The sequence below is a fragment of the Canis aureus genome, chromosome 16, assembly GCF_053574225.1.
Source record: "Canis aureus isolate CA01 chromosome 16, VMU_Caureus_v.1.0, whole genome shotgun sequence".
In the NCBI taxonomy this organism is placed as follows: Eukaryota; Metazoa; Chordata; class Mammalia; order Carnivora; family Canidae; genus Canis; species Canis aureus.
This window is the reverse complement of record NC_135626.1, coordinates 21,399,986-21,421,187: the sequence shown is the minus strand read 5'-3', so window position 1 is coordinate 21,421,187 and position 21,202 is coordinate 21,399,986. Positions and strand designations below refer to the sequence as shown.

General features: G+C 42.5%; 1 protein-coding gene and 1 long non-coding RNA gene across 7 annotated transcripts in view; one reads left to right on the top strand and one right to left on the bottom strand.

Annotated features, from left to right (window-relative positions):
* The window catches only part of LOC144286109 (uncharacterized), a 101,445-nt gene extending 86,388 nt beyond the window's left edge, over positions 1–15,057 (bottom strand). For 4 of the 5 annotated variants that reach the window (XR_013354211.1, XR_013354212.1, XR_013354209.1 and 1 more), the window contains exons 1-2: positions 14,990–15,054; positions 14,793–14,896 (exon numbers count right to left, since the gene is read on the bottom strand). This is a non-coding gene — a long non-coding RNA (uncharacterized LOC144286109). Of the gene's footprint in view, positions 1–14,792; positions 14,897–14,989 lie in introns of all 5 variants that reach the window. The other variant, XR_013354213.1, reaches the window with a different exon arrangement.
* Positions 1–21,202, top strand: part of ASIC2 (acid sensing ion channel subunit 2) — a 994,452-nt gene that overhangs the window by 653,083 nt on the left and 320,167 nt on the right. The window lies entirely within an intron of this gene.

The following is a 21,202-nucleotide window of genomic DNA, read 5'->3' as shown; positions in this document are numbered from 1 at the left end:
CCTGGGAAGAAAAATCAAGCAAATCTGATTGCCTACATTTCACAAGATGCCTTAAAGGAGCAGCACAAGGTGCAAGGGTGTGAGGTTTAGAATATGTAACAGGAGCCTCCAGACCGTGTTTGAACATACACAGGAATTCTGACCTCCTGATCAGGTACTGGATGCTAGAGCCCTCTGGAATCTAAGTATATGGGAGATGGGTTGTGGATAACGTGCTAGAACCAAATGGCTTCCTGAATGCTGACAAAGGAAGAGAAATAGGTATTGTGTGTGCCCCCAGGCACTGTATTCAGTGCTCTGCTTACTGGACTTATCTAATCATCACAAACACTGAGGTGGTATAAATTATCATTATCCCCATTTTACAGATGAGAAAACAGACTTGAGAAGAGTACATAACTTGATCGGTCTCTGACATAGCAAACAAGTGACAGAGCCAGGATTTGGAGGCAGGTCTGCTCACTACAAAGTGTGGCTGGTCAGAGCTCCTACCCTGCTGCCTCCTCAAACAACCATCACCACTACTGAAGACAACCTGGTTTTGGGTCCTTTGCTCTAGGTCCAGTCACTAACTCCATGTTTTGCATACATTGTCTCATCTAATGCTCCTAAAAACCATCAAATGCTAGTATCTGTGGAGATTTTTTATGGTTACAAAGTATCTTTCCCAGTTATTGGTGATCAGTTTAGTCATGCTATAAATGCTGGAAATAGGAAAATGAGACCCAGAGAGGTTAGATAATTCCCCAAAGTTATATGCAAGGTTTGTGTTTCTAAATACCACGTCCATTCTGTAGGCTGCCCTTCCAACTTCCTTCCTCTTTTGTTCTTCCATCCTAGATCCAAAGAAGATCAGTGCCATTCCTCAGGTGGACAAAACTAAGGCTCAGGAAATGAAGTTGTTGCACAGACTCAGAGAAGTAGAAACATCCACTAATATGAAGAATCCCCAAGACCTGGCATTTTTCTAAGACTAGTTGTCCTCCTGCCAGTTCATTTTCAATAATTGGTCATTTAAAATCATCCCCTACCAATAAATAGCCTGCTCCATAATTCAATTTGCATTGCATTTTGTCAATTCAACTGCCCTGCCTCTTGAGGGGGCTCTATCCACATGCTTGGGGAACCAGTCAGTGTTGAGAAAAAAGAGCATGAACCAGCTGGAATGGAGCCAGAAGGGAGGAGAGTAAGGTGGAGGCCAGTCCCAGGCACTTTCCTGGACCAGCAGACAAACTCATCATTCATGGCAGGACCGTGCAGCTGCCAGCCTCAAAGCCAGCTGAGGCAGCCTGTGGGGTTCAGAGGCCAGATGCTCTCTGCCTAGGAATTCACTAAGTAACATAGGGAATGGGGTTTCCCTTAATGTTATCACCTAAGCCTTTTAGCCAAAGCTAGTGATCACAACATTTAGCCAACAAAGAGGGCAAAGGGAAGAAACATGCACAGCACATCTTTATGTGTTGTGCTCATGATATGACTGCAATAATCTCTAATGAAGACATTGTGATTGAAATATAAGAAAGGGAGGAAGAAGCTGAGGCACTGAGATAAGTGACTTGCCTAAAGGTCACATGGCTGTAAGTGCCACTTGAATCCTAGACTGACTGGCTCCAAATCATCTATGCTATGCTCAGTAGGCAAGAGTGCTATCCAGTCTTACCTTATGCCCACTGTGGGGGGCATCAGCATTCCCTGTGGAGTAGGGGTAATAGAAATCCTGCTATACAGGGCTCTACCCATTTGGCTGCTGAACTGGTATTGCTCAGCACCCTATGGAACCTTAATGTATTCTCATCTTATATTATGAGAAAATAACATGGAATGATCTCTGGGTTCTTTCATATTCTGGCACTGAGGCCCAGAGAGGGCCAATGACTTGCTTAGAGTGACGGCGTCTAGATTGACTAAGTCATATGCGTTCCAAGATTGGAAATAAGTCCTGGGAAGTGAGGGTCAGAGGAGTCAGAGGTTGAAAGAATATAAACAGTCTTCGTGGAGAAATGATTTTTTTTTTAACTAAACCTAGACGAATAGTGTGATGCTGTCAGATTGCAGAATTGTATGTAGAAGGACTGGGGATCTGGAAGAGAAAAGAAAGTGGACAAATTACAGAAGATTAGAATCAAATAGATTGGAGAATTCCCAAGTATTCCTGTTTGTCTGGAAAGTGAGGTAGAGAGAAGGGACAGTGCAGGGTGAATGTGGTCAGGTCAAAGCCACCGTGAAATTGGACATAAGAGGATGGCAATGAGAAGTTAGTGAAACTTAGTATATAAGGGAAATTCACAAGGGGTCATTGCAACCATTTTTTAAAGCCTTTACTTTGTAAAAGTATTTTCCAGCTAGGTTGATCCAAATAGGGAAAAACTTTCCACCCTTTGGAACATAGCAAATCCAGATTTGAATGCCAACTTCTCTTAAAGATTGTGGGACCCCTAATAAATTACTTGGCCTTTCTAATCCTTAATTTCTTCATTAATAAAAAGAGATCCTCAAACCTCTTCTCTGAGATGATTGTGAGGATTGAAAATAATTTAGGTAAAACATATAGGAGAGTGCCAGGGCCATGATCAATGCCCAATAATTGCTGCCTAAGATTGCAATGATGATGAATTATTCAGTGAAGCCAGCTGAAGAATTTTATTCATAGAGGCAATGTATTGTAATGATCCACATCATGGACTCTGGAGCTGTGTAAACTTTAACAATAACTTAATTTCACCTCTTTTTTCATTTTCCTTGCTTTTAAAGTGAGGGCAGTAATAGTACCTGCTTCCAAGAGTTATTATAAATATTAAGTGAGTTAATATGTATAGAACACCTACAACAGTGCTCAGCACAGAATAAGTTCTCAATAAATGTAAGTTATTCCCACATGCTCATTGAAGAGCAGCTTGAGATACACAGTTTTGGACTGACTTACAGAATTGATGAAAAAAAAATGTGGTTCAAAGGAGCACTCAGTAACTAGTCCCTCACCTAACTGTGTTTTTTTTTTCTGTGTTTTTATTTTACATTTTACCATATTTTATTTTCTTTATACTGCTTATATTACACTGGTTGTATTTTATATTCATTAATTTATTTTCTGAATCCCCCAATAAAATGTAGGTCTGTGAGGGAAGAGACTATCAATTTGCTTCATTCTTTTATTTACACTGTGTGCAATTGTGACTGGCATATAAAAGGCATTCAGAAAATGTTTTGTTTGGAATTTTACTGTGATGTATTTAGGTGTCATTTCCATTATTGCTTGGAACTATCTGAACTTATTGACTCTGCAAATGTGTATCTTTAGTAAATTTAGGAAAATTTTGATTATTTCTTCACTTTTATTTTTTCTGTCCTATTTTCTATTATCTCTTTCTGGGACTCCAATTACACCTATGTTAGAATTTTCAACATTGTCCTACAGGTCACTGAATCTGTTCATTTTTCTTTCTAGTTTTTTCCTCTCTATTTTTTAGATTAAATAATTTATATTAATCTCTTTTAATTTTATAATGCTTTTATAATTTCTGATCTGTTATTGAAATCAGTAAAAGATATCATTTATGTTGTATTTTTTTCAGTTCTAGAATTTCCATTTGGTTCTCCTTTGTGTCTCTACTGAGATGTTTTTCTTTTATCTTTTTTAATCATTAGAAGTGTATTTTCCTTTATGTCCTTGAGCAAAGTTATGATAGCTGCTTTAAAATACATTATATACATTATATATATACGTATATACATTATATACATTATGATAGCTGCTTTAAAATGCATCTGTTAATTTTAACATCTGGGTCATTTCAAGCTCAGTTTCCATTTATTGCCTTTTTTCTAGGTTCACATTTTTCTGTTTCTCAAAATATCTAGTAATTTTGAACTATATCTTAAGCATTGTGGTTGATATATTATGGAGATTTTGAATCCTGTTATGATCATTTAAATATTACCTTTTCTTTTTTTTTCAGAAAGCAGTTAACTTGGATGAACTCAACCTTTGTCTCCCTAGTGATGGGTAGCAGCTGAAATCTCAGTTCAGTTATTTTTTTCCCTTAGTTGAGTTGCTTGGATCTGCTCTGCATATGTGTAGTTCGGGGTTGCTCAGCCAACAAATTGAGAAAAATATATACACCAAATTTAGGGCTCCCCCTCTATGGCTCTCTCCTTCCTGGTATCTCCCTCCTTCTGTTTTCTAGCTGCTGTGCTCATCCAGAATTCTGTCTTCTGATTTTTCAAGCCAGTAAGACTAAGGATTTTCTATATGAGATTTAGTTTCCTCATGTAGCACAGCAAACCGGGTCCTGCCACTAAGCAAAAAATCATAAAAATGTGAAATTCAGCTAGTTTCATTCTTTTCTTCTGAATTCAGACCCTCTTCAAGTTCTCCCCGTTTTCAGTTGCTCTCCAGTGCCTTCAAGTTGTTTTTTTTTCATTTATTTTATTTATTTATTCATGAGAGACAGAGACACAGGCAGAGGGAGAAGCAGGCTCCATGCAGGAAGCCCGATGTGGGACTCGAACCCAGGAATCCGGGATCACGCCCTCAGCCAAAGGCAGGCGCTCAACCTCTGAGCCACTCGAGAGCGTCCCAAGTTTTTTTTTTTAATATTTTGTCCAGAGTCAATAGATGTCATCTGTGGGACAGGTGGTCCAATAAGAGCTACTCCTTCACTATCAGATGCAGAACCTCCATAAATGTTTTTGATTAAAAAATTTACATGCACTATAACTGCACAGAATCAGACTTTGAGAACTCAACCCCCATCATTTCATGAAACAGTTTTTTGACCTCTATGCTTTTAAACACTACAGCCAAGATTTATGTCTCAACATTGACTGTCAAAAGCATTTGACATAGTTGATTACTTACATCAAATGCTTTTGAAACATCTTCTTTGCTTGGATTTTGAAACACTACTCTCTCTTGACTCTCCTTTTACTCACTGGTTATTCCTTCTCAATCTTATACTTGATTTTCCTCATCTCTCCAACTTCTAAGCACTGGAATGTCCTAAGGCACATCCATCTTTTCTTAATCCTTAGAGTATCTCATCCAGTCTCATGGCTTTACACACCACCCATATACTAACAGTTCCCAAATCTATATCTTCAGCCCAGACATCACCAGATCTCCAGATTCAAAGAATCTAACTGCCTATTCAATATCTTCATTTGGATGTCTAATAGACATGCTAAACTCAGTATGTCCATAACCAAATTCTTATTTGGACCAAAACTGCTTATCTTTCACTCTTCTCCATCTCAGTAAATTGCTACTTAAGGCTTTCAGTTACTCAGACCAAAACTTTGGACCCATCTCTCATTGCTTTTCTTTTTCATAATCCACATTACGTCTATTAGCTCTACCCTCAAAAATATTTCCAGAATCTGTCTGCTTCTCACTACCCCCACTCCTTCCACCAGGATTCCTGCCACCATTATCTCCCTGTAGATTATTTCAGAGCCTCCTAACAGGTCTCCCTGCTTCTTTTCTTGCACCCCCTTTAATCCACTCTTTATATAGCAACCAAAAATACAAGACATACTGTGGCACTTAGCTGCTATAATCTTTTAATGATTCCCCATCTCATTCATGGTGAAAGTTGAACTCTTTACAAAGGCCTGAAAAGCCCCACATGGTCTGCCTGTTGCCTCATTGACCTCATCTCCTGCTAGTCTCCTTCTCCTTCTCTTTGTTGCAGGAACACAGGCCAACTTGCTTCTCTTTGAACATACTGGCACAATCCTGCCTCAGGGCCTTTTGGTGTGCTGTTTCCTCTACTGGAAGATACTTCCATCAGAGAGCCACATGGCTCACTTTCTTGTTTCCCTCATCCCTATTCAAATGTTACCCTATCAGTGGGGCCTTACCTGACCAACCTGTTAAAAGAGCAAACATCCCCGTCACACCACTCTGTCCCCTTAACCTATTTTTCAAAATAGCATTTATCATCATCTGGCATACTATGTATGTATTTCTTTCTTCATTAAATAATTTCCCTCCTCAGTAGAACATAAACTCCATGGGGACTATTTTGTTCCCTGTTGTGTACCTACAATCTCAGTAGTATCTAGAACATGATAGGCATTCAGTAATATCTTTTGAATAGATGATTGAATGAATAAGTAATTACAACTTGGGCTCAGAATTGTCTAAGGAATATTTGAAAAATTCAGATTTCTTAGATTCTTAAATATAGATTCTTAGGCCCAGTAGAGATGTAATTGAGGGCAGAATCTACGAGAGTCCCAACCTGTCAGGGCTTCAGTTTCTTCATTTTTAAAATAAAGATAATTCTTCATACCTCTCAGGCTATGGTTCAAAGTAGGATGATCTTTGTACAAAAGTGTTCAGCAATTTATTCAGCATAGAGAAGGTGCTTAAGCATTGAAAGACTCCTCCTCTATCAGTTAAAAGATTGACTCAAGGCCCCATGGGAGCCAACTGGGGATTAAACCTGTTTCCTGGAATCCTGCTTTGTGACTCCACACACAGGTCCATATAATCTTACACTCACACCTTCTGTATCTACCACTATGCTGAGGGAGGGCTCTGCCAAAATCCACATTCCTTTTTTCCTAGTGTAGAAACTTATTCCTCTGCATTTCGGTCCAAGTGTACCACACTCCCTATAGACTGCATTACAAATCAGCGGTCTGGCATCTAGGGGCATATTGTCCTTTCTCTCCAGATTTGTTCACAGGTAGTGCTTGTTAGCTCTGCCATTGGAGGTTCAGAACCAGTCCCCACACTGATCCTGAGCCCCCCTCCCATCCTACCACTGCCCATGAGCAGAGCTCAAGAGCACTGCTGATGGAGACAGCCCCCAGGCCCCTACCTGAATAAAATGTGAGGTTCCAAGGAACGTGAAGAGAGAAAAGGGGGGGGGGGCTCTCCTGCAACTGGAAACAGCCCTTCTGCCCTAACACCAGCTGCCCGCCACCTCAATACCACGTAACTTGTTATGGTCACCCCCAACACCCTCATTCCACCACACACTCAGCTCTGCTACAGTTCTCTGAAAAATGGGTGCTCCGAGCAGAAAGTATATGAGCTGGCTCAGCCCCTATACCATCCCGTCTGGTTTGGTTCTAGCTTCAAGAGACGTGGAGAGGGTCAGCCTGGGGAGGCGGGCAGATTTCTTTCCATGAGTATTCTTTCTGGTCCCATTTCTCCTGGGGCTCAGACTATTGTCTGGGGTCTCCACACTCCCGATGGTATGACTATCCTCTGGACTTCCCCCACTAACCTCCACCTGGGATAACACAGAGATCTCTTCCCAGGTCCCCAACTCAAATAAACATACACAATCACTTTAGCTTTCTCTTTTCAATTTCCGATTCATTTCAGAGGCTGTGGAACTAATCTTCTCAGAGCCCTGAGGCACAATCTCTGAGGATTAGAGTCCCTCCAGACCTCATTCCCATGAAGAGGAAACACACTGCTTTGAAATTTGCTTTTTTTGTCTACCATTTATGTTCACCCTCTACCCATCTCAAAAGCATATCTTAAAGTGTATTTAAAGTTCGCAAGTGCTTTTCACACACGTCTTGTCATTTGATTCCTTCCCTTTGCCCTGATGAGCATAGAATAATCCCATTTTACAGGTGAAAAAACTGAGGTGCAGGGTAAGTATGTAACATAACTAGGTCACAGGAGTAAGTAAGCTGCAAAGTTAAGATGTAAAAACCAAGTCTTGGGGGAGGGGAAGGGAAGATTTTAATAAGATTGCCACTGGGCTTCAAAAAGGCCAACTGGCTTTCTGTTGTATTTTTTTTAGCTGTTTGCAGTGCAATCAATGATGTGGTACCTTCCCATAAGCCTCTTGTTTTTGACAATGCTTGCTTCCTGCTCACTTCTGCACATGTATACACACACACACACACACACACACACACAGCTGGGAACTTGCCCCAGTGGCAGGCTCCTAAATAACAGTTGCAAAGCTCTCCCAAGTCCTGCTTTTCTACTCCACCATGCTGTGCTCAAGAAAGGATCCCAGTAGGGATTCTTCAAATCAAATAGTTCCTGGAGATATATTTCCCAACACAAATCAAGGATCTGCTTTGTACTTTCTGAGTTTCACTCCAGCTGAGAGACATGGAATCCCTATGCCCCTCCCTCCAACCTGCTTCCAAAGATGGGCCAAGGTCTTTGAGTGACATTGCCCTGACCTGGTTTGGATTGCTAGGGAGCCAGAGCTCCCTCCCTCTAGCCTCCCCCCAGCAGGAGACCTATCCTTGATGAAAGTCTTGCACCTGCATTTCCATTTCCCCTTATGTTGATGCTCTGTGGTCGGAATCCACACATTCCAGGCTAATTTATTGGAAAGCAAAGTGTGGCATGCATGCCTAGCTACTTATTTTGCCAGTGATGCTAGGCTGCCCATTTAGGGACTTTGTTCTTTGAGCAGAAAAGGCAATTATGGAGCATTTTGGATGGGGGAATGTGCTGGAATTATGCTCAATCCAATCTGGAAAGGTTGTTCAGGCTTGCATTATAGACTCCTTTTTTTTTGCCCCCTCAGTTACAGGGACTGAGCCTCACATCAGCCATTCCCAGGGTGGATGTTCTAGAGGATGCTGTCTCACCTCACTAATGCCATCAGCAGAGCCTAGAAATAGTCTTCTCATCAGCATCATTGGGGGCATCATTTCTGGCCCCGTGTTCCTCAGGACCTTGATATTAGGAATTGAGACCTCCTTGAAAGACAGCCCTGCAGAAATCTGGTTAATTCATTTGGGATGTGACTCATGGGGTTGAAAGTGAAGAAAATTGACAACAATCGGGTACCCTTTCGTGATGCCCAAGCACCACTATGTGTCCTGCACTAAGACTATGGATCATAGAAGAGGCATACAATCAACAACAACAATAGCTGTAACCGTGCTCTAACAGAAAGAACATTGTCTTCAGCACCCAGCACCAGGTACATTTGAACTGGAATATCAGGTCCACCTCTTACTACCTGAGTGACCTTGGGTGAGTCGTAGGGCCTCTCTGTCCTGCTTCCTTAGCTATAACATGGGGTGATGAGTCCTATTTTGTAAGATTATTATGAGGAGTAAGTGACATAATATGGGTAGAGTGCCCCGCACACAGTATGGCATGTTGTAAGCGTACAATTAAAGCATCTTCCTGTGCATTATGTCATCGGATCCCCAGAACAGCCCAGGAAGAGACAAACAGTCTGGAGTTACTCCCACTCACAGAAAGGAAAGGAAGTTTCAAGGAGGTAAAGTGACTTGTCTGCAGTCACACGGAGAAAGCAAGGGGAGAGCAAGGACTTCATCTTGTCTGATTCCTACCTCTGGATTCTTTCCAACTAGGTGACTCAGGCTCATCCATCACTTTTCCAAAGCATCTAGCTCATTCTCAAAGTGGATTCAGGTCCCAGAGACATTCCCTACTCTAAACTTTTCTTGGCTCCTCATGTGTCAAGTCCATCACTTCCGGAAAAGGAGGATCTGGGACAGGCCCTTACTTGACTCCCTGGGAGAACTTCTTAGCAATGGATATTTGATTGGGACACTTAACATCTTTGGATATTTTGGTCCCTGGGGTCTCTTTGCATTTGCTCCCAGTGTTTTACTTATGGTGGTCTTCATTGGGAAACAGAAAGATCTTGTCATCTGCACCTCCAATCTCTTTTCTCTATCCCTGAAGAATAAGAAGGTTGTGGGGTTGTGTCTGGACAGTTTAAGTTTTGGTGAGTATTGCCTGAGAAGGTGAGGTTCATGAGTATTATAGACTGAATGTGTGTATTCTCCCACAATTTGTATGTTGAAGCCCTAACATGATGGTATTTGGAGGTGTGGCCTTTAGGAGGTATTAGAGTCCCGAATGTGGAGCTTACAAAATGGGATCAGTAGTCTTATAAGAAGAGAGCAGAGCTTGCTTATTCTTTGTCATGTTAAGATCACAGCAAGAAGGCAGCTGGCTGCAAGCCAAAAAGAGAGCTCTCACCAGGAAGTGAATTAGCTGATGCCTTGATCTTGGACTTCCCAGCCTCCAGAATTGTGAGAAACAAATGTTTAAGCCACCCATTCTATGGTATTCTGTTATATTCTGTTAATGCAAGCCTGAGCTAAGACAACCAAAGAGAACATTTCCTTCCAAACTGTCCAATGCCTGGTATCCAGGCCCTTCTCCAGGGCCTCACATGAAAAGTCTGTGCCATGATGGAGGACCTTGAACTAAGATGGTAGAAAGAGAGAGCAGAGGAGGAAAGCCAGCAGATGCAGAAATTTCATCACCAGTGAGGAATATAAAGATGGTGGCCAAAAAAGCAACATCCAAACAAAGGGGCAAGATGAAGCCTTAAATGGGGAGGAATCAAGAAGTGAAAGGTACCAAGGGTCAACAGCAAGATGGAAAGTAGACGGTGATGGAACTCGACAAGCAGCTCAGCACTGAAGCTGCGAAAAATGCTCTCCAAATTTGCTCTGATTAATCTAATACTTCATAAAAAATTGCCCCAATTCTTAATGGGCTTAAAACAACCACTTATTATGCTTACAGATTGGGGGTCAAGAATTCAATAGGACACAACAGGAAAGTCTTTTCTCTGAACTTTGATGTGTGGGCCATCAGTTGGAAGCCTCCAGAACTGGAAATTAGAATCATCTGAAGGTTCATTCACTGGCGGTTGATACTGGGAAGACTCAGATAGCCAGCAGCTGGGGCTCTGTGAGCATCTCTTTCTGTCTCTATGTGGCTTCTCTATGTTGTCTCTCCAACATGGCAGCTTTAGGGTATCCAGACTTCTCACGTGTCTGCTTAGGACCCCCAATGTGCAAATTGACAGCAGGTGAAAACCCTATCACTTTTTGTGACCTAGGCTCAGAAGTCACGCAATGCCCTACCACAATGTTCTGCTAATCAAGGAAGTTACAAAGGTCCACCAAGTTCAAGAAGAGGGAATATAAATCTTACTTCTTGCTGAATGAGTGTCGATGTCACACTGTAAGAAGAACATGTGGAATGGGACACATATATGTGAAGCAATCTTATAAAATACAATCGGAAAAAAAATAAAATAATAAAATAAAATAAAATAAAATAATAAAATAAAATAAAATAAAATAAAATAAAATAAAATAAAATAAAATAAAATAAAATAAAAAAATAAAATACAACCGGGCTCCATGTCCAGTCTCCTCTCTGTGGTACTTTCTCATGCTGCATTGGTTAGTGTGTGTGAAACCACAAAAGCACAGACTCTGGGTCTCCCCTTGAAAGGACAGGACTAGAGATGGGAACACCCACAGCTTAGACGAAGGGGTACTTGGCATATTCCTTTAGAGAAGCGTGAAGCATTTTCTGGTTGGCCAGCTATGATGGACAGGAGTGTTGAGGTCTCTGTCTTGGCTGTATTACTGCTTTGCTTTGTGAGGTTTTTTTTAGGGATGGTAAAAGTATTGTCTCTGTCAATTTCCCATACTTTTTGGTAAAGATCTTTCTGAAAACTAAGCCTATGTCTGTGATGCCGAGAAAACCCAAAAGGTGGCTCTGATTTTTCTCACAGCTGAGTAAGAGGCAGGGAGGAATAGGTCTCCCTAACAACAAGCAGGAAGGAGAGCGGGTATCAGCATGAACCCCCAGCAGGGAGGCAAACTCAGGGCAGCAAAGATGCATTGCCCCTCCCATCCCACCTTTCTCTGGAGAGCTCCTCTTAGCTCAGCCCTAGAGCGTTTTGTATTTATGTTGAGTGAGATTCTTTCACAGATAGAGGCAGAAGAAGGATCAAAGTGGGAGCACCTCCAGGGAGAGGTGAAATGCCAGAGGGGTAGTACTACCAGCACTTGAACGACTGTCTTCCCCACCAGAATATTCCTCAAGGGAGTTCATAGAGTTTATCCTCTGTATATTATGCAATTTCACCCTCAACATCTTCCTTGCCCTACCCTACCCTCCCACCTTTGAGCCTCTGGCATCCTCCCTGCTCAACCAAACTCACAAAAAATGCATTTCCTATTAGAGTTCCCCAAAGGAAACACCAGCATGTTGGAGCACACAGATTCACTAAGAAACTGCAAAAGGTCTTCCTCCACTCTCCATTACCATGCAAAAGGGCCTGGTGGAGACCCTATGGCTAGCTGAATTCTAGTATTTCCTAAAGTATCCACCACATAGTACATGCACAGTATTTGCTAAATCATGTAAGCATAGGTAATGCTGAGTACATAAAACACTGAAAGTGTGTATATTTGCCACCCACAGCATTTCCCACCCAGCAAAGAGTATGCTAATTGCAAACATTTCTCATTATTCATTAATGGAGTGTATGAGGTTCTCAAGGACCTAAAGCCCAACCATTTTTGTCCTGTGCTGATAGAAATACTATAGTTGGACCTTGAAAGCTATATTCCACTTTTTTATTTGTCATCCATTTGTTCACTTAAAAAATATTCATTGATTATTGTGCTGTGCTTGGCCTTGAAGATAAGCAGTAAAGAGCCCCCACCCTTGAGTGTTCCTAGTGGAAAGCAATGAAATAAAGAAATATTTTAGTGAGTATTATAAAAGAGAAAACTGTGAGCAGTGGGAACCTGTAATAGGATCCTTGATCTAGATTTAAGGAAGGAGAACTCAAAGAAGGCTTCCTGGAGGAAGTGAAGCCTGAACTGAGTTTTGAGCCATAAGAGAAAATTAGCGAGGAAAATATGAGAGAAGGGAGGGAGCACACGTATAGGGCATGAGACAATATGGTACCTCTAATGAACTGAGAGGAGCTCAGAGCATCTCAGGAGAAAGGGAGAGTGGAGAGCCTTAAATGCTGTACTGAAGAGTTTGGGCTTTCTCCAGAATTATGCAATCATAAAACTAGCTTAAAACTTGTGATTTAATTCAGATAAAGTCAGTGGGTTGATAATTACTAAGATCATCTCCAAGAGTAAATGATAATGAAGTTGTCTTAGTGTCATCAAGAGTAAGGTTCAGCTGTTGGCTTTGATGCTCCCCATTCCTCCTAGGAGGGTTCGTGAGTAGGAAGCAGACAGCATCTGCTCTAGATCAACCTTGTCCACCTAGTCACTGATCCTGACCTCTAGGACACACATGCTTGCTCCAACCTGCCTTCGTTCATCAACTTGAACTTGACCTGTGGTCTTTGCCTGCTCCTCCCAACTTAGCTGGACAATTGATTGAGCCCCTCTGGGTGAGTCCCACCATGTTACTGCTCTTGTTCCAAAGATTCAGCTGTAATTAAACTTTAAAACAGGGGATCCCTGGGTGGCTCAGAGGTTTAGCACCTGCCTTTGGCCCAGGATGTGGTCCTGGAGTCCCGGGATGGAGTCCCACATCAGGCTCCCTGCATGGAGCCTGCTTCTCCCTCTGCCTGTGTCTCTGCCTCTCTCTGTGTGTCTCTCATGAATAAATAAATTAAAAAAAAAAACCCTTTAAAACAATAAAATATTCTACCTTCCCATTCTAACCTTAGTGACTATGCTTGCTATCTGTTGACTGCTGATTGGATATCTTGGGATTATGGGCAATTAAAGATGAAAGGGACCATCATGCCCAAACCTCTCATTAGAGCTAATGCCAGAGAGAAGAAATGGCTTCCCCAGAAATAGGCTCATTGGAGGGTCTTCTGATTCTCAGGCTGGTGAGCAGCCCATGGATTGCCTCTTAGTAGAAGGAACTGACAAGCTAGTAAATACAGTGGGTAACAGGCACTTACAGCTTGGGCTTGAAGATTTTCTTTTAGACAACTCCCTTGGACTCCAAGGACTGAATCTTGTAAAGTGGGGTTTATTAATGCATCTCATAAAGGCTACCTGAGTACTTGCTGTGTGTCAAGCTCTATAGGAGACACCAGGGTGCCAAAGGAAAGCAAGACCCATTTCTTGCCAGAGAAGCCTATGTTCCACTGAGGAGGCAGATGACAAATGATAATTATGCAGTGTGAAAAGTGTCACGGCACTTGAACGCTGTAATGGAGGAATCTTCATGACCAAGTCCCTGGTTGGCTCCTGAGATCAGCTATTGCTTCTGGGTAGACACAGGAAAAATTAGTGGGATCATAGGATTTGGTTTGAGAGTCTCACTCTGACCTACCTTTAAGTCATTAAAAGGTTAAATGTCATTTCCATAAACAAAGCAGAGAATCACAGATCATTAAGTCCAACCCCACACTTATGAGAATAGGCAACTGAGGCCCAGGAGGGGAAGTGACTTGGCCAAGGTCACTGTGTTAAGGTTCCTGCCTCTAAACTGCCCTTCTGACTTGCATTAGAGAAGCAGTACAGTGCTGCAGAAAAAGTGCTGGACTCATTGTTATAGACTGAAACTTTGTGTCCCTCCAAATTCATGTACTAAAGCCCTAGCCCCCAGGGTGATGGTATTTGGAGATGGGACCTTTAGGTGGTAATTAGGTTTGGATGAAGTCATGAGGGTGGGGTTCTCATGATGAATCCATGTCCCTTTAAGGAAAGACCCAGAGAGCTCACCCCCTCTCCAGGAGTATTCCCTGAGGAAAGGCCGTGTGAGCACATACAGAGAAAGCAGCCATCTGCAAGTGGACAGAAAACCCTCACCAGGAATCAAATCAGCCGGGACCTTAATCCTGGACTTCCTGGACTCCAGGACTGTGAGAGATAAATGCCAGTTATTGAAATCACTCAATCTGTGGATTTTGTTATGGTGCATGAGCAGACCAAGACATCCACATCCACAGTGTGTTTCTCAACAGATCACTGTCCTTCTCTGGGCCTCAGTTTCCCTGAATGTCAAAGGAGAGTATTGGGCCAAAAAGGTCTCAGAGACTCCTTCCAGCTCTGAGATGTGATGTGACAATTACCTAGTGAAGAAAGCGGCTGAAAACCAAAGCAGCTCCCCAGACTTCCCTGGCCACTAGCTCAGGGAGGCTGGCAGTGGGTGGTGCCCAGAGCCCAGGTGGCTGCCCTAGAAAAGAGTGAGATGAGGCAGGGGGTAGCATTAACATTCCTCCAACACATGCCCAGGAGTTTAAAGGGCCCAGATGGGAAGCAAACAAACCCTCTGACGTGCTCTGAGCCATAGATCACCTTCCATAGCAGCCGCCACTACTCACTCTCCTGTTGCCGTGGCAACTTTTCTCTGGATTCTTCTAATTTCCCAACACTCAGCTCCAGGAGCAGGGCCCAACTGACCTACAAGTGGAGACCACACAGACCCAGGACATGGAGGCTGGACCAAGAAGGGCATGGGCGTCACAGCCCGGAATGCAGGGCTGGGATTTTGACCCAGGTGTGTCAAGTTGTTCTCATCTTTCCTCTGTAAACATTGTCTCACAGCAAAGCTCAGAAAGAGCTGAGAACAGAGAGGAGGATTTTTTACATTATAAATCACCGTGGTTTTATGAAACTATGGTTTTTCTCTAAATACTCATTTGTAGCAGCAATGGTCACTGCTCTGCTCCACAGTGAACTTGCTGAGTGACCTTGGGCAAGCCACTTAATCTTGCAAGGTTGTGCTTTTCCTAAAGCCTAAAAATGAGCTAATAATTCAATTCAGAAGCTGGGCTGCAAGCGCTCTCCTGCTCTTCCCCCTGCCTGAGGCTCTGCAGGTGAGCAGGTGAGATATTCGAAGAGTCTCCTCTTGGCAAATGACAGTCTTTTGAAATGTAAGGTTTACCAGTGATCCTATCCCCCACCCCACATTATTATTGATGCACTTAAAAGCTGATTTTCTGAGCATTTCTTTTTTCTTATATATAAGGAAAAATGCTCTAGGGGCCAATATATTAGGTAACTCCCGATTTTCAATCAAGAGGAAATAGAAGCGAAGTATGTCTGAAATTATCATCAAAGTCATTAGAATAGGATTTTTCTTATCAGACTTCAATACACACAGGTATAATATTAGGAAGACATCTATTTATGTAAGTTGGGCAATTCCAAAATTGATATGTCACCCACCTCATGATAGAGTCAAGTGTCTTCCTCCCCTCTTCCATCCCTCTCTATCTAATATGTATTCAGTAGATGCTCAAACCGTGCCAAGTCTGGTGCCTGTTATTCAAAGGCATGTAAGGAGTGCCTGCTCTGTCAGGCACTATGCTACAGCTAGAGATGCAGGGTAACAAGCAAGGCTGCTGTTCTGGAGGAGCACAAGATCTGTAATGACAGACACAGGAGCAAGGGTGTCCCACCTATTCATTACCTTCTCAGTCTTCCAATGAGCTGGTGAGGGAAGTGTTACCATTTGCCATTTCAGATGGAAGAACTGACACACTGAGGTCAAGTGCTGTCATATCTGCAAGGTCTCTGCTTGACCCAGTTTGGACCCCTGGTCCTCCCCCTCCATGTTACATTCCCCAGGATCACCCCAAGCTAGCCCTGAGGCCCTGTCCTCCCTAGTTCCCATCTGCAGCTCCAGCCTTGTCTTCCTCTCCACCTTTGCGGACATTATAGAGCCATAACCCATGGTTTGCTCATCCGTAGACCTCACACCACTACTTACCCATGGATCCTTGGGCCACCAGAGCATTTGAGAATGCTGTTTGAGGAGTTTGAGAACCCCTGAAATTTCATGCAAAATTTTGGTTGAAAGGGAACATGTGCAATTTGGAGGGAGATAAGCTAGATCATTCATCAGAATCTCCAAGGGGTCCAGAGCCCATCCACGGGAAAATTACTTGAAAATTACTACATTTGTCCCCCTGAGTTCCTATTTGCTCCTCCACAGAGCCTGGTGCTCAGCCAGTTATGCAGGAAGAAAGGGTGGAAGAGGGGATGAGACACCACTGTCCCCACCTAGTTCTACTGCATGGAGTATAACGTAAAGCAGATCTACAGCCAACCCTCAATTCCTGCTCTTAATGAGATTTGTCTGGAAGAGGAAGAGAGAAATGAAGAAGTAATCAGAGGGACCACAAAGCTGAATGAAGGTCAAGGAGAAAAGACTCAAGAAGATAGAGATGCCAGCCACTCAGAGAAATGCTGAAGGGGCAGGAGTCCGAAAGGGATATAATGGCCTTACCAAAGTTACAACTCAATCAGTTCATCAGCAAATAACTTCAAGTACCTTCTATGGTACAGAAATCATTCCAAATGCCTTACTTTATGAGTCATAAATTGCCCAGGCACTGGGGTAATGGAAAGGGCTCTGGGCTTGGACCCTGGAGATTTGCATCTGGACTAGATTCTGGTCATCATCATCACTATAACCTTGGGTAAGAGTCATTGAACCTCAGTGATAAACCTTACCTGTAGAATCAGGGCATTATCCTGACCTGGCTTCCATGGTTCTTGCCCTGAGGCTCAGATCTGATACTGCTGATACTGGATGTTCTTACAAGTAGGGCAGTTACCACCTACGGAGGTCAGACTGACAGATTCCAACATTTAAAAACAAGTTCATTGTTGTGAACATCTCCCATCTCTGTGTGCCAACAGAACTAACATGAAGTGACAGATGCAAAGAGCTATTTGCTTATTACTCTCCCAACCACACCCCACCTCTTACCCTCAGGCCACTTTGTACAAGCCTCTGTTCTCACCCTGCCCTAGCAGGTTCTCAGTGGGTTCAGCCTTCCCACCCAAGACCTTTGGATTGTCCTTTATTCCACCATCCACTACCGCTACTCATGGGGCTTCCCATTTGCTCTCTCAGCCCTATTCCTGTAATGAATGTCATGGTTCATCTCAGTGTGGATCCAGCATGTTACTACCCCTCCTTGCATATTCCCTTTGTCCTCCATTCCAGGCTGAGCCTCCTTACCTACACATTCCTCCCAGCCCTTTTCAGATTTCTGCAGTGGCCAGTGAGCATGAGAGCATATGTGCTTGTGCAGGCAGAAACTCAGGAGGGAGATCTGAAAACACTCTGAAACCTGTAAGGTAGTCTGCAGGCCCGAGGCATCATTGTTAGTCTTCTGGTGAGCTTAGGGCAGTGCACAGACTAAGGGAGGTGTCCAGAGTGAGAGGTGCCTTGTGGGACCCGAGCTGGTTGAAAGCGAGGGAATTCCTCTTTCCTTCCTCCTTCCTGAGGGTGCAAGAACTTAGGGCTCTGACTGGCCACAGGTGATAAATATATTTATGCTCAAGAGAAACAAGCAGCCATAGATCTTCTATATGGGAGGCAGTTTTCCTTTTATTTCAACCACACGAAATGGGGCCCAACCAATGAGCCAGTGCAGGAAAGAGATCAACACGGAATTGTAAAATGGCTGAGGCTAATAGCTCCGTTTAATAAAACCTGAAAAATAAAAGCCCTAAGAGCAGGTTGCTTCCCTGTGCTTTGGAAAGAAAAATTGCATATTAGAAGATTGGAGAAAACATACAAGGAAAAAGCTTAGGGTCTTTCTTCGGGGGCACTGGAGAGAGTGGGCTACAGGAGAGGCAACAGGTGTGCTGGGAAAAACTGGAGCCAGTCATGAAGATAGTTATGTATGTTGTCATTCATTTGGACATTTACTGAGAATCTGCCATGGGCAAGGTAAGCCCAAACAAGACAGGTCCAATCTCAGCCCCATTCCCTATGGCACTGCTTGCAAACATTCAGTCATTCCAATTCTACTTTCTTTTTTTAAAAAAAAAAACTTAAAATTTTTAAATTTAATTTAATTTTTAATTAAAAAAATTTTAAATCACAGTTTTGAAGTGCTGGCTATATTTTCTCTAGTATGTATTAAAATACATACATCATCATAGACCCATGCTTGTCTGAGCTAATAACTACCTAAAGTTGTCTTGAGGCACCTGGGTGGCTCAGTTGGTTAAGCATCTGACTCTTGGTTTCTGCGTAAGTCACGATCTCATGGGTTGTATGTTCTGGGCTCTACGGTCATTGGGGAGTCTGATTGAAGATTCTCTTTCTGCCCTTCGTCCTACTTGTGTACACACACCCACTCTCTCTCAAAAATAAATAAATCTTAAAAAAATAAAATAAAGTTGTCTTGTGTACTATCAGTTACACATATACTACATGTTGGAAAATGCTACTAAATGGGGTGAAGTATCGAGAGTAATTTTGACATCATGCAATGGAAAATTCCAAGTAACTGGCTTAAGCAAAATAGGAAATTGTTTTTAATCTAACACAGAAGAAGTGTAGAGATAGATCATCCAAAGTCTGGTGTGCCTGCTCCAGGGTTATTAGATACTCAGACTCCTACTGTTCAGCAACACTATATCCTAGCATATGCTTCCAATCTCAAAGTCACCTCAACGCCCAGGATGGCTGCTGCAACATCTGTATTCTGGGAGGTTGCAGGAAGGAAGGAAGGGGAAAAAGATATCCTGCCTTCTTAAATCAGTGCTCTTTGAGGAACTTTTCTACAAGTCCCCCCAGTGATTTCTTTTACATCATTTTACCTGGAACTTTGTCAGCTAGCTAGCTATACCTTAAGCTCCAAGGAAGCAGTTTCGTTTTATGAGTGAGAATCAGTCCTAGGTACCTCTTGAGTGCCGAGCCTCCCTATTTGGACTCCAGTGCTTGTCTGAACTTCTGTCCTGGCTCTAGCCTTGACTTTAAGCTGTGTACATCAGAACTAAGGCTTGACCCTGAAGTCTAGATCAGGTTAAGTGGTGGTGGCAAGACACTATCACTTTGTTTTCATCTGACTCTTTCTTCTAAAAAGGGATCCTGCTTTAGGAACTCATTTTATTGAGTTATATGTACCTTTTTGACCTAAAATGTAGACTCTACTTATACTGAAAATCAGTATACCTAGATTCTAGGTATCAGTATACCTAGATTTCTACCTAGAAAACTTTTCCAACTTACCTATACTCCAACTCTAGACTAGAGCCTTCAGACATTAATTTCTGTTCAGATCACACTAGAGTTGGCTTTCTATCTTCCTTGCCCTCAGCATCACGTGAATTGATTATTCAACTTGTTCTGACTGGCCTACCTGTTGTGGCATGCACAAATGAAAATAAAAAGTAGGGAGAGACGGGACTCAAGAGGTACCTAGAACTTAATTCTAACTCATAACGCAAAACTGCTCCCCTCTTGCCATTGAGCTTGATGAGTAGCCAGGGCCATGCTACTCAGATATATCAGATATATCCAGTTCACATCTCTCTCCCCTATGTGATCTCTAGGAATTCTAGATTCTCTTCCCCTTCTGCTGTTCCTGTTATATGTTGTCCTTCGAGACATTTTTGCTTCTTCTACTGGGTCATAATGTTCCATATTGAAAAAGAATTCAGAGAATTCTCTGACTCTGTCTCCAACTGCTTCCAGTACAGTCTCCACTGTTCACTATTCCTAGGAAATGCAGGATCTTCAATAGCTGCACTCATCTCCTAGTGTGAGCTTTTTTTATTTTTTAATTTTTTTTAAAGATTTTATTTATTTATTCATGAAAGACACACACACACACACACACATACACACACAGAGGCAGAGACACAGGCAGAGGGAGAAGCAGGCTCCATGCAGGGAGCCCGATGTGGGACTCTCTCCCGGGACTCCAGGATCACGCCCTGAGCCAAAGGCAGGCGCTAAACCACTGAGCCACCCAGGGATCCCCTGAGCCTTTTTATTAATGTTTTCCTTAAAAATCCCTGAGCAACAGTATGTAACACGGTTATACAGTAAATAGAAGTTAGTTAATGTTTAGCGTTTTATTTAATAATGAGTGTCATTATAATGGAAAAAGCATAATTGCCAAGCTTATGTATTATTCACCTACCATGTTCTCTTTTGCATCTCAATGCCCAGCACTTCAAGAGCATCTAATACATGTTTACTAAAAGAATAAATAAATGAATGAATGAATGGTAATATTTGTCCTCATTTGTCCATGCCACGGAGACTCTAAGTCTACAGGTTATGATGCCATAGCTACACATTACCATTCAACAGAAGGCACCTTCTAAAGTGGAGTTTTAAGATCTAGCACATGGGTCAGCAAACTTCCTGTAAAGGGCCAGGGAGTAAATATTTCAGACTCTGTAGGCCATATGGTCTCTGTTGTAACTGCTCAAGCTGCAGTTGAAGCCCCAAAGCAGTCAAAAACAGTATATAAACAAGTGAACATGGCTGTATTCCAGTGATACTTTTCACATGGTCACAAAATATTATTCTGTTATTCTCCCTCTGATGTGTCTAACCATTTAAAAATGTAAAACCTGTTCTTAGCTCCCTGGCTATATAAAAACAGGTGGCAGGCCAACATTTGGCCACGGGCCATCGTTTGCCAACTCCAGATCTAGAATACAGTTGTCAGTCTTCATTGTACATAAGAACTCCCAGGATTCTTTTCAAAATATAGAT